At 44.9% G+C, this 14,048-nt stretch overlaps 1 protein-coding gene across 1 annotated transcript in view; it reads right to left on the reverse strand.

The window, feature by feature from the left end:
• SPO11 (SPO11 initiator of meiotic double strand breaks) overlaps nucleotides 1–14,048 on the reverse strand; it is a 136,348-nt gene that overhangs the window by 108,384 nt on the left and 13,916 nt on the right. Inside the window, exons 3-4 of the mRNA XM_071572569.1 lie at nucleotides 7,433–7,547; nucleotides 7,048–7,179 (exon numbers count right to left, since the gene is read on the reverse strand). The gene's annotated coding sequence lies outside the window, so the exon portion shown is untranslated. The remainder of the gene's footprint in view (nucleotides 1–7,047; nucleotides 7,180–7,432; nucleotides 7,548–14,048) is intronic.

Below are 14,048 nucleotides of genomic sequence, written 5' to 3' on the forward strand. Positions count from 1 at the left end.
CCTCTGACTGCTGATGGGTGGAAACCAAATCAGGGAGATTGTGGGGACAGAGGGGCTTAGTGACAGTTGTGGGTATTTCTGGAGAATTTCCTCATTCCCAAGTCATCAGTATCAGATGCCTTTCCATGGGAGAAGAAAAGAGAAATTAGTCTGGTGGAAAAGTTGTGCTGAGAAAGGTTTATGTGGTGTTTAGAAGTAAAGAAGGGAAGGAAAGGAGCTCACTGAAGACCAGGACACTTGGAACATGCAGGAACATGCCAGATCAAGTGTGCTGCCTGTGGAAAGATCAGCCTCTCCTCTCCTGACCCTTTTGTGTACCAACACCAGGGCATGGAAGTGCTGGGAGCAGCTGGGAAAGCACTGCAGAAATGCCTCCAGAAATGCCACAAACCCCACAAAGTCTGAGCTGGAGTCCCCAGCAACACCAGAGAGAGAAGGCAGGGGAAGCAGAATGCATTGTCTAGTCCTGGTTCTTTTGCAGCTGAGCAGGCTGGTGCAAAGCCCTGGCACTGCATGGTAGGGAAGGACACAAGTCCTGCACAGGGGTGCAGGCTGGGGACAGCTTACAGTAGCACTTCTGGAAGAGCTCTGCTAAGCCCTGGCCTCAGGAAATCCTCATTTCCAGGCAAAAAAGTCTCCTTCTTATAGGCCAGTCCTTCTCAAAGGTTTAAACTGAGAACACCACATAATCCTGTTTTTCTGTGGTGATGTTTGTAACCCAGGGACAATTTGTAATCCCACTGCAATCACTTCAAAATCCTTGGAGGACAATCAAGTGGTGCTGTTATTCGTTATTATCAATGGAATAGCTGGTAAGCATTGTTCCAAAGGCTGGGTAAGAAGGGGAGGATCACACTGCCTCACACAGCTCCCACTCCTGTTCCTCCTTAGGCCTTTTGTTTCAGAAATCAAGCAGGAAAAAGAGTTCAGATGTCCTCTTGTGATCTAAATATCTTCCCAATAGTACAACTCTTTGTTGAAATTTTCAAAACCAAAATTGCTTCTTCTGATTGCCAGAACTAGACCTAAATTAGAGATGGCATGTTTGGGGCATCAGAATGAACATTTCACTATTCATTAAGGAATCATTGTGGGTTAAAGAGGTAAAAAGCTGCCATTTCTACAACTCACATGCACCATTTCACTGTCAGTGATATCAGTGGATATTGTTCTGCTTAAATCAAATCATTTCACCTGTTACATGTTTTTACTGATTGTATTAACAAATTGAATACAGCCAAACAGTTCTTACCTTCTGGAGATCTGAATGATTTGGAATTATTTGATGTTGCTCAAAGTGAGGTTGCAGGAGTTTTGGTTATTTTACTGTCATCAGAAGTGAAGCTCAGTGAGCCTTATCCTGGGAGTGCCACCTACCTGTCCCTGTGCCACTCACACACAGTCCCCCTGGCCAGCATTTGCCACTGACATCTTCAGGCACCTTCGAGCAGAGAGCAGGCAAATTAACTCCTCTGTCAGACCGAGGAATGTTCCCAACCCTGAAGAGAAACCCCAGCACCCTCCTCCTTCTCTGAGAAACCCTGAGAAGAACAGAACTTCCCCAGCATGCTCCAGGCACATCAATTTACTCACCAGTCTTCCTTCTCAGACTTACTTTGAACACTTTTTGTTTGGCAAAGCTGTCCCGGTGGCACAGGGTGCAAAAGAATCGCCATTGCCTAATCAAGATGAACAGAATGGCTTCCTTCAAACAAAAATAGATCGTTCATTTTTTAGGATTATGTCTATGACATTCAACAGAAGTTGTCTTTGAGGACATTCATCTGTGACCTGAAATGTCCTTATTCTGGGGAGAAAATTAGATTCCATTAACTCTATAAGTTTGAAGTGCAAATTTATGACTAATTATATTTACTTATGTACAACACAGATACAGATTCCATAAACTAGAGTTTATTTTAACACATATACACATTTTCTTTTGTGCATTCAGCATATAAATATATATATATATATATAAATATATATACACACACACACACACACAAAATTTTAATGAAATTAAACCTGGACATGAGTACAGTACCCTGGAACGGATGAAAATTTTGTATTGAGTAAAATCAGTAACTTGAAAGAAGAGCAAGACAAAGAACTAAATGTAGTCCAGAAAGAACAACACCGGAGGGTCCCGGCGGTATCAGGGGGTGACTCGGGGGGATCCTGGTGGTACCTCGGGCGAGGTGTCTCGGCGATATCAGGATGTACCGAGAGGTACCAGGGGGGTCGTGGGGTGGTCCCGGCGGTATCGGGGGATCCCGAAGTGGCTCCGGGTGGTCCCCGCGGCGATGGAGGGGCGCTGCTGCCCTCTGGCGGCAGAGCTGGCGAACAACGCTGGACCGCAGCATCCCTGCGATGGGAAAGGGCACGGACAGTAGGACACGGCTCCGAAAGGGACCGGGATGGGGCCGCTGGCATCTGTGTCCTTGCTCTGCGGGAGCAAGTGGAAAGCCAAGAACTCTTGGGGGAAAACAGGGAAAGGCGTCAGAAAGAAGTGTTAGCAGGGGAGGTGAGAAGAGTGGCAGAGCTTGGAAACACCGACAAATGAAGGCACCTGCTCTCTGGCTTGATGCACAAGGTCAAAGCAATAACATGCCCAGGCTGCCAGGGAATGAACCTGCACAAGCACTGCCAGACTGGCAGTTTTCAGCCAAGTGTGTTTGTTACTTTCCTTATAAGAACATTTTCCAGATACTCCATTTTGGCAGCCTGAGTTAACTTCTGTGACATTTCTATACTGCACACAACACTGAAGTGGAAACTCTGACTGTCCTCCTAAACTGGACAGGAGCTGCACGTGTGAATTGAATCCAGTGGAAGTGCTTCATTGAATTTGGCATAGAGGAGGTCTCCTGCATTAACAGAGGATAGCCAGAACGAATTATGGAACCAATAACTTAGCAAGGCCATTTATGGTGTGGCTAGCTTTAATTTAAAGAGATATATTTAATTACATTTTATGTAGATACAGTATTCCTTTTATTTTGCTGTCCAGCTCAGAGTCTTTCACATCACTCAGGGCACCAGTCTGGTCCACAGGTCCTCTTACGCTGCTTGTCTCTCCAGCTATGTTGTATTTTCATTTGCATAACTATATTTGTATGTTTTTTCTGTTGACAATATGCTGTCAGGTCTCTTCCCTCCTCCCAGTGAGAGCATCCCCGAGCCAGTCTGAGCTGTGACTTTGACATATCCACCTTCCACTGGGAACCCGCAAACCTTTCACCTCATTGAAATGCCATACCTAGGTAAATATTTTGCTGTGCCCATTATGCAAGGCACTCCACATGCCGATCTTACCTTCTGATGGCATCGCTGCTGGCGAGGGAGAGAGCAAGAGAACTGGCGTGGGGAGTCACCACTGGGGCTGCAGTATCCACCGTGCGGGGCCGGGGCGGGAGCTCTGCAAGGACTGTGCTCAGCCGCTTGTCCCCTCCTTTCAGCGACCTGTGGTCACCGGACGGCAAAAAGGCTTCGTCTCCCCCGGTTTTCCCAAGGTGCGAAAGCGCAGTCGGCAGTGCCTGTGGTCGGCGGGAGGGGGCGCTCGCGCCGCGCCGCTCGTTCCCGGCGCCGGGAATGGGATCGCGAATAGGATCGGGAATGGGGAGCGCGGTGCCACGAGTGCCACTGCCCGGCCGCCCGCGCCAGCGGCAAAACCCGGAGCAAACGGGACAGGCAAACACAGCCTCAGCCAGGTGCGTGCCAGCACGTCTCAAGCTCCACGATTTATTAGGATTTTGGAAGAGCGGCTGAGCCCGTGGAGCCGAGGCCACTCTGCTGTGCTCACACTGACGTGTCCAGGAGTGCCCAGTGACAGGGACTGTGCAGGGTGCTGGCACAGTGACATGGGCTCTCGAATACAGGACTGCAAGCTCACTTTACTGTGCCTGTCCCTCTCACAGAGATCGGCAAGGATTCCCTTCCAGCTGAAAGTCCAGAGGATGATCCGCTTTTACACTCCTCTCTTGGCTTCAAGTTTCAGAACAAAATGAAAATTTAGTCTCAAGGACAAGCAACCTGAACCTTTCCTGGAGCACAGAAGAGCATCCTTGCAGTGACACGCCTCTGTGCATCTCTGCACCACTACCAAATGATTCTGCGCTGGATTTTCTCTTCACCTTTTTTAATAGGAGTTTGCACCTTCTCTGGGAGAAACACGGCCTTGTTCACACAGAAGTCATTCCTTGGGGCAGATAGATCAGATAAATTTTTGAGAGGACTCTTAAAGCCACCCCTGAGTTCATAAAATAATAGCAACAAATTCAGTTATCACTCCCAATACCTTCTGAAACACATCCTTTAAGGGAATAACTGCTATGGTGCTGATTTAGCATCTCCAAATTATTAACATTTCTATTTTAGCATCAGGGAAGCTTAATTGTTGAGCATGTATAAACAAGGAATTCCAGTTACAAAATTCTCTTCTTCATTTTTTAAATTACATTTTACTGCCTTCATTTTGCAAATGGCAAAAATACAATGGCCCCTATTATGAAGTTATGCACTGAACTTCACTACATGCCACATTTGAGACAGTCTTTAAAAGATGTCCAGCAGGCCTCTGATCTTGCATGGCAAGACTTTATAAAAGTTTGCTTTGTTTTGAGCATTTGCAATGTCTCATTACAACGCAATGGGCTAACCCATGGTCAGGTTTGCTGCACAAAAATCTCTTCACTTGCTCATTTCTTGAGATTATCTGTTTCCCAGCCTGAGCTGATTCAAACCCTCTCCACCCAGTCCTGGCACACACAAAGATTATTCCAAGCCTGGGACAGAGGAAAGAGCTGAGTACTGTCAGTGTGATCTGTACTGACCATGCTCCAGGACCACAGCACAAGCTTCATGGTGGGGACAAGTGCATAGGAACGGTCCCTGTCCCGAGCTCTGCCCCACTGAAGCCATATCTCACCTTTGCTATCAGAAGATTTTGGTTTCCTGCTGTGATGAATGGCAGGGGCTGAAAGGAGGTGGTTTGCTTTTGCCCTGGCCTACTAATTTACTCCTCTCCAGAGGTGTGAGTGACACAGAGCCCAGGCTGCTCTTGGGTGTGACAACCCCCGCTTCCCCTGGCACTACTCACCATGTCCTGGGTGAGGTGGGCTGTCCTGGCTGCTTTTCCCTGTAACCACATATTTGACAGGGGAGAGAAAGGGCAAACCTCAGCAGCAGCCATGGTGCAGCCTCCTGCACTGAGGACAGTGCCCTGCCTCCACTGCACCCACCTGTGGACCTTTCTGTTCCTTCCATCCCCTACAAACACCTCCAACTCCGCAAAAACACCATGAAGCCCTTTGCTCTCAAACATGCTGAGTTTAGCCACCAATTCTGCCATGCATGTAGTGGAGCTTTCCCTCCTCATTTCCAAAGTTCTGCATTACTTTGTGAGGCTCCCCCTCTCCCTCACATCCCAGTCTTACCCGTACCTGCTTCTGCTGCATCTCCTGCCTGTGCTGTAATTCTCCCTGGTTTTACACTATTCCAGTTGCCTGAAATAACCTTCTTATCAAAATGCAATGAGCTCTTTCCAGCTCCTTTACAAACCATATGAACATCCACCTGCTTCCCTGACAGTAACCATATGCCTCTGTATTTGTTCTGGAGTGTGGGAGGCTGCTTTGCTCGATTTGGGCAAGATCCAGCTCCTACTGAAACCAAGGAAAATCTTCCCATTGATTCCATGGCACTTGTACCAAAGCCTCAGATTGTAAATCTAATGGGATGCTTTCCATGTGTTTTAATTACTGCAGCACACCACACACATTTAGGATGCTGTAGAATAGCCAGTAATGATTATCACTTAATTGTAGCGATATAACACCAGACAAGGAGGTAATGCTGGGTTTGCCATCTCAGAAGGGCAGCATAAAATCACTGACTTTATAAAGCCCCTTTACAAACTCCTTGCATGAGTTTAAAACACAGCATGCAAGGAATTATAGGTACCTAAATTTACAGGCTTCTGATGGAGACAAGTCCTCCCAAGTCGAGCTCTTCTCGGTGATCTAAGCACATAAACTATCTTTGTATCAAAAGAAATCTGTCAATGCTATTTGTGCAGAATCATAAACATAATAAATCTTGCCAACTCCTCTGTGAACTGGCTATTTATTGCACTCATCTCCAAGGCTTTTTGATACCGGAGCTGGAGGCTGCAAACATAAATACTGAAATGATGTCTTGCATATGCTGTAGCTTAATTTGCTGTGTTTGATTTGAGGCTTAATTTTGGAAGACCCTCAGCATTGAGCCTGCAGGCCTCCCTGCCCAGCCTGAGAGATAACAAAGGGAGCCCAACAAACCACATGTCATCCTCCCTTACACTCACAGGAGTCAAAATGATGTGTGCGTGTGAGTGCAGCCAGACTATGGACTGCCCCGGCCAGCACTGGACCTGTACGAAGGGCAAAGGCAAAAAACACAACCCAGAACCACAGCCTGGCAGTTCATCTGAACTGCGTGAGCAGAGGAGATGGCCAAAACATGTCACCCCCTTGCCATCTGTTTTTGGTGGTGGTGGAAGAGCTCACGGCATGTGGATCTGTCTGCAATGCAAGAGCCACGGTCAGGACCGCTCTTCAACCTCGACACCAAACCTGGCAGCTGGTTTGATGTGCCAAGAACTAGACTCAGGCAAATCCCTTTTGTTCACTAAAAATGCCATTTCAGAAATTTCAAAGAAATTTCAAAGAAATTTCAAAGAAATCTTGCCAAGATGGTTGTCCCACACCCAGGGGGATGGTTCCTTTTCCCTGTAGGTCAGTGGTTAGAGCAGGTACATGGCATGGGGGAGATCCAGCCTCAGAGTGTTGGGGGGATGTTGAAACCCACCTTTTATCATGTGATCATTTAAGGAAGTGATTTACTGGAACAATTCCAGCAGGAGCTGTTGGGGCTCCTGGAAAAGGCACAAATAGTCTGATTAAAAAGGTGACTTCTAAGGTCCAGGATTTTGTTTTCTTATTCATTTGTTTTCAAAATAGAACAGCAAAGGTGGAACTGAACACAGTTTTCCTGTATCTCTCTTACCTTAAACTTTGGCACAGACAAAAACACACTGGTGCCTCCATCTGCAGGTTAGTGGTTCCTGATGCTGGGCTTATATTTTTGTTATTTCTTTTCTTGTAGAAGATTCTGTGTGGAAAAACTTGTCTCAAGCATCTAAAAAATTTCAGCAAGAACAGAAATATTAAGTTTGTGGTTCCAGTGAGAAAATAAACATATGCACCCTGGGATTATCTGAAGAGCCCTTCTTCTCCCTCATTTGCCCACAGATTTTAATTGCTGCCTGTAACCAGAATAAAATGTTACAAAGCCTAGATAAGGCAATATTTCAGTTTATGTTATAATAACCATATGAACTCATAGGGAGGACTTTGTATGAAATCTCTTGCAAGGTTTTGTGTCTACTTACATGATGCGCCCAACTGGAAGTTACATGTCAGCTAAGGAAAGTGAGAAGGATGATGCAAATTGCACTTGTCCTTATATCCCTTGGGATCCAGAAAGTTATGATCTGTTTGATAAACCTGAAAGAACAGATAATTTCATTAAATATTTTGGGGGGAATGGGTCTGAATATTTCTTGAAGTGATATTTTTGTCATGTGAAATGCTTCTCTGCTTTTTGCTGCTGCTATCTGGTGTCTTCCATGCTTGAAGTACAGGGAGGGATTTTAAGAAAGCAGAGGGAGACCACTTGAATGAGGCACAGGGTGTTCAGGCTGCCTAGTTTTTTCAAAAGTCATTAATGAGTTTGGGTGCTCAATCTGACACATCTGAGAGAGGTTGTGTGTGCACAAGGTAAAGATGGGACACACTGTTCTGGGTAAGACAAGAAGTGACTAGAACTTTTACTGCAACTGAAATAAAATCTGACAGCACATTTAAACATTCCATTAATTTATAAGGAAAAAAAAGGCAAAACTAAAGTCTACATTACTGTAATCTTTTCCCTAGGCATGAGGGAGAACCAAACCCTCTGACCAAAGCAGGCAGTGCTGAAGTTCAGCTGTGCGAGTTAAACTTTCCCCTCTAGTAGTCAGGAATCTCTGCACTTCAGTGCCTGGAAAGCACAGAGCAGGCAGGAGAAATGCCGCTGGACAGGGCATGGTGCACAACTGGCTGGGGCATCTGGGCTGAACAAATCCTTATCAGCTTGGCTTCGGCAGCACATTCAGGGGAAATTATCAACTGCACTAGAAACATCACTGAGGCATATTCATATGCAGGGCTGGGTTTTCCTCTGAATCTGTCCTGCTCCCCATCCCAGTCAGCACATCAGTCCACTCAGCACATCACAAATTGCCAAATTATTCATTTTATACATGTATATATGTATTGACATACATATAGAAACCTGCCCTCTAGCTGCAATAAAGTAGGTAAGCAGAATGTAAACCATCATTAGCATAACATGAGGATCACTATAAAAATCTGAAAAAACAATGTATAGTTTATATTAGAATTTGTTTTTTGAGTGAAATATGGCAACCCTGTTTTTTCTAAAACAGAACAAACTAAGAGTTTATATCAAATAATTGGTGCAATTCATAACTTAAAATACAACCTAGTGCAGAATTATCAACTTGTTTTCTCTGGCAATTTCCACTTGACAAGAGCTTGGTCTCTATTTTCTGTTTTCATAAAGCTCTTCGTTACTTTCTGATCTACATTAAATCTTCCTGAGAGCTGAAAATACTGGATCTAAAATAATGACACTCCCAAAGATTTTTTGTAATCAGTGCCATTCCACCTCTGGATGCAGCAGAGGACTGGGAGCCAGGAATTCTTAAAAACTTAAACAGAGCTCTGCCAGTAATTTGCTAAATTACAGTGAGTCTAAATCTTTTGAGTTTGAGTCTCAGCAGTACTGAGCAGCCTTATGGAAGACACTAAGGCTGAAATCAAGCCCTGCAGAAACAAGCACAGGTTTTTCAACTGAGCTGACCAGGACCAGGATTTCTCTCACAGGACCAGCTTGGACATGTGGTGCTTTGGGAACAAGAAGGATGCTCCTGCAATGACCTCAGTAGGACTGAGGTACCACAGGATGCTCAGCTTCATCCTCCTGTCTCAAAAATGAACAGCTAGTCCCCTGCCCTTCGTAAAGGCTCTGAATTTATAAAACACCAGAGGAGTTTATCATTTTGTAAGATGCAAAAAGTGCACAAAATGCTGCTGTTTTCACAATTTTTTAAAATAAAAATTAATCAAGTGCAAAACCAGATGATTTCACAGACTAACTGTCCTTTCTGTTCAAGGTTTTCACTTTAAATGATGTCTCTGCTCTTTGGGTGCACAAGGCACATCTTGATTCCTCTCCAGTTTAAAACTCTCACTCTAATGTCCCTCCAACTGCAGTTTCCTTATTTTTTTCCCTGTATAAAATCCTGACAGCCAAAGGGCTGTTTCTGGGATCAGACCACATAAAGGAACATCAGCTCCAAGGAAGATTTTCAGACAGAGGAATTGTCTTTCCCTGTCCACAGACAGATCTGTGAGGACACGCTCACAATCAGAAGAGACGCATCCTCCCTCTCCTGGCCCAGAGAACACGCACAGCATCTAAATCTCACACCCTGAGCCCTGCTTTAGGATTCATTTGGTGCCTCCAAGTAAGATGTCAATGTTATTTTGTCAGCAAACCTAAACTTGAGGTCCCCTACAGACCTGTGCATAATGCTAGAGATGGATTACACATGAACACACTGACAACTGCAGTCTGCATAGCACAGCTCTGCTCTGCCTATTCCCAGTGTCTGAGGATGGGTGGCAAAGGGAATGAGTTTGACAAGAAGGAGACGACATTAAACATCAAACATCCCTTTGCTTCTGACAATTAATTGAGAAGAAAACCTCATAATCAGTTGCAGATTTGCCTCTGTGTAGTTAGTGTGACTTCTCTTAATTATCACGCCATAGTCCAGAGCAAGGAGTTTGGTTCTCATCTTTGTGTTACTTGAGGATGGGGAGGCAGCAGACAGAGCTGAAAGGTTAAAGGTGACAGGAGGAGGTCACTGAGGGTGTCACTGTCGCTGAGTTAGCCATAAATAACAGAAACCAGTGTGGTCTTTGGTTTATAGCCCATTTTGAAACACACATTGTATCAGGGCTGTCAGTGAAGTGTTGGGAATACATGTACAGAGAGCTGCCCTGCAGCAAGGCAGGACTGACCCACCCCAAACAGCACAGGGGCTGTTGGTGGGAGGAGACATCTCAAGAAAGAGTTGCCCTGGAAAGTTGTGGCTGTCCTATCCCTGAAGTTTTCAAGGTCAGATTGGATGGGGCTTTGAGCAACCTGGTGTAGTGAAGCTGCCCCTCAGTCTGCAGGTTACTTTTGTTATCACCTGGAAGTAAAAAAGCCTTCCAAGTAAGCATGCAATGTGCTAATCTCTTAGGACAGCACATGCATAAAGGCAAGTGTTTATATAAATGATGCCACTCACTTCAGGCTGATTTTAATCATCAAAGGAGAAAAAGCACATTTTGTTTGGTCTTTTACTAGTCAAAAATGGCTGGTATTTAATAAGCCCTGGAGCCAGATCTCAGTAGGACAGGCTTTTTATGGGCCAGAGGCACCTACCATACCGTCCCTTTCCACACACAGCCACTGACCTATGTCCAGCTGATTTGAATTTACTTCCTAAATCTGATGCTTCACCCAGTTAGATCAAAAAAAGAGAAAGAAACATGGCATTTCTAGACCACAGTTCTTGGTGTCACTACACATTACTGATAATTTAGGAATGCTACAGAACATCTCAAGTTTAAAGTACTTTCATGGTTCCAACGGAGAGCTAAAACAGATGGGGTTTCAACATGACCTTTCAACCTACCAGACACTGCTGACCCAGATTATAGTTCAACAAAGCTGCTCCTGGATTCATATTACACTTTGGGAGAAACAAGAGGGTTACAGTGAGAATGGATATGCTGCCTAGAGGCAGCTCAGATGGCAGCTCAGAGAGCTCAGGAGCTCAGGATGGGAATGGCATGGCAGTCCCACTCTCTGTGCAGATGTCTTTGTGCCTAAGTAGGTGCTCAGTGCTTGGAGAGAGCCTCTGCTGTCTGCCATGAAATGCTAGGAGAAGTATTCAGGAATGGGGGGAATGGTAAAAAATCAGTAAAATGGGAGAAGCACTCCAGTTGAAAACACTTTTTCGAAGTTCACACTGAAAGCTGAAAACCTTCTGATGGTGTCCAAAAGAGGCCAGGTTTAGCACAGAGGTGGCTGTATTTCAGCAGAGAGGAGGAGATTGCTATAGCCTGCCCAGCTCAGCAGCAGGGACTGGTCAGCCCAGACAATTTGCCCAACCAAGATCCGTCAGAGTGAACTTGGCTTGTCTGTCTGAGCTCAGCCAGTTGGGAACGGGAGGGGGACCATAAACCACCAAGCAGTGTGGCATCCTACTGAAACTGGTAAAGTTCCTGTCAATGTGCTATTATTTTAGACGTTACAGCACTAAAAATAGTGTTTGTATTTTTTGTAGCAAGTTTGTTGTTTTCAGGAGCTCTGAAAATATAAAGGGTTCCATAAGTGCTCAAAATAAGCTTGTGAAATAGTCTCACTGGAATACAAAACCACTTGAAAATACTGTTTGTTATATTTCCCTATGAACTAAACAACAGACTATGCAGACCATTCTGCTAAAACACTGGACTTTTTACTTTCTTTTTTTTTTTTTACTGTAAGAAAATCTAGGAAAACATCCCCACGATACCTAACTAGTTTTTCTGTATCCCATATGGCAGCAAGAAATCTGGATTCTCAGAAATGTTTCCAAAATGCTATCACCCTGCCAACAGGTTCTTCAATCTCCTTGCCCCCCCCCTCCAACAAAATGTTCATGATCAAGACCTTTATTATCTCTATTTGTAACAACAAAACCAGAAAAACAACCCTTATGCCCTTCAAGTGGAGATCAGCTTCATGAGAAGGACCAGGCTCCTCTTAATCCTCAAAACACTGACATGTGTCCTAATTGTGAAATGTGTACAGTGTTTTCCAAAGCAGCTTTCTGAAAGTGCTGCCCTCGTCTGTTGCTGTCTGTTGGAGCACTGCTGGAGCCTTTGCCCCACGACAGCAACTGGTGAGGGCAGAGCCTCAGCTCTGTGGTTCAGCCCTACCTTAAGCAGCCAGTGGGGAATTTCCTAACGCATCATCCTAGGAGAGCTTGATGCTGAACAAGTAGGAGCTTATCACCAGGTCAGTGTTCTGGAACTGAAATGGGATGATGATGATGTGCTGGTAACTTGCCAACAATTTGTGTTGCAACGTTTTCCAGATTATACAGTGTGATAAAGGTGCTGCATTTAATGAGTTTTGTCAACTCAGTTATTGTTTTCACATCGCACAAGGCGAGTTTTGGGCCAGACTTAGCAGCTATGCAGCCCCTTTCATCCAAAAATTTCAAAGAGATTTGTCCATATTAATCAAATTTCAAAGCTGCCTTGTGAAATATCTGTTTAGGCTCCTTAAGAGCATTAGGAATGGGTGTAGAGATCCCGACTGAAGGTCTGTAAAGCAGTGCCTGGTAATGAGCACTAAGGGCTCCTGCTGGGGAGCATGGGAATGCAGGTGGTGTGTTGTGCTTCCAGCCACCTGTGATTTTAATTTGCTGAATTTTGAGCCCACCTAACCTTCCAGTATTCATGTTTCTTTGCAGAGAATTTTATAGATTAGATACAGAACGTGTTAAGAAGAATCTTATTTTCTTACTCTGAAGCTGCCACCTGCCCATTTCCCTTGTTCTTTCTTGAAAGAGACATTCCCTGCTCACCCCTCTATGCCCCCAGGCTTTGGAGACATCTATAATATTCCCAAAACAGAATGACCACACACTCGATGGTGCTTAAATACCTGGTTACTCTGTAGGTGTCAAACTCTCACTGAATCCAAAGACAAGAACCTAAAAAATTTTGCCAAACTGACTCAAAAGGGTCGGACACCCAACACCCACCATGCATTTGTCCCAGTACCCCTTTTCTGCTTTGACCAACACATTCTGACACAGAAATCAGATATTACATGGCAAAGTAAGAAGCCATTCAAGTTGTGTGACATGAATTACCAAGATTGACAGTAACTGCTAGATGTGTTGCTTCTCCAGGCTTACGCTGCCCTGTTGCCAAGGGGACATGGAAGGATGGAGAGAGGCAGAGATCAGCATCCAAAGACAGAAGAGGTTTGTATTTAGATGCCTGTGAATACACAGGTATTCTTTGCTCATCTTCTCTCACCCCTTATTTTCCAGCTTTAATTTCTTAAAACCCCCTAATTTTAAAAGATCATCATTTTCGGTCAATCTTTTCCTTGCATCCCAAATGCAGCTTTACTGTTACAGCAATGACTGCAAGTCCAAAGGAGATGGATTTTCTGTCCCCACCCATGAAGAACAGTTGATTTACTCCAAACTGTGCCAAGGCCATATGCAAATCATCCTAACAGAAGCAGCTGCTGGCTGCACAGCCCAGGGGATAAACAAGTTCTGTTCATGCTGCTGCCCCAACTCACATCCCCAGAACCACGTTTGGGTGAAGGAAAAGCACAGTTTCTCTGAGCTCACTGCGGCTATGGCAGGTAACTGTGATAGATTCATGCTGTGGATGGAGCTCAGGCAGCAGAAAAGAAGCCTGAGCAGGAAAACGTGTAGGAAAGTGTGTCTGGGCTCTCCTACAGCAAACTGGCATTGTCCTTGGGCAGCCGTGCCAGTCTGCAGCACATTAAGGCTTGGCCCACGTTTTCTGTTGAGAAGAAAACCTTCCATCTGGATTTCATCCTCTTAAGCCCCACGAGTGTATGTTATTTGTATATATTCTGCAACTGACAGGATGTTTTATAGAGTTTTAGGATAAGCACAAAGAGGATACCTGGTAAAACTGTTCTGGATTAAACACAAACAACAGACTTTCTGCTTTGCTCTTTTAAAGCTTGTCTGGCATAAATATGTGGATGAAACTAAGTCAAGGAAAGACTAAGCCAAGGCTGGTGAAGAGTGGGAGAGCCTGGAGGAGCTGCAGGTCCACCTC

Source organism: Pithys albifrons, chromosome 18 (genome assembly GCF_047495875.1).
Source record: "Pithys albifrons albifrons isolate INPA30051 chromosome 18, PitAlb_v1, whole genome shotgun sequence".
Classification (NCBI taxonomy): domain Eukaryota; kingdom Metazoa; phylum Chordata; class Aves; order Passeriformes; family Thamnophilidae; genus Pithys; species Pithys albifrons.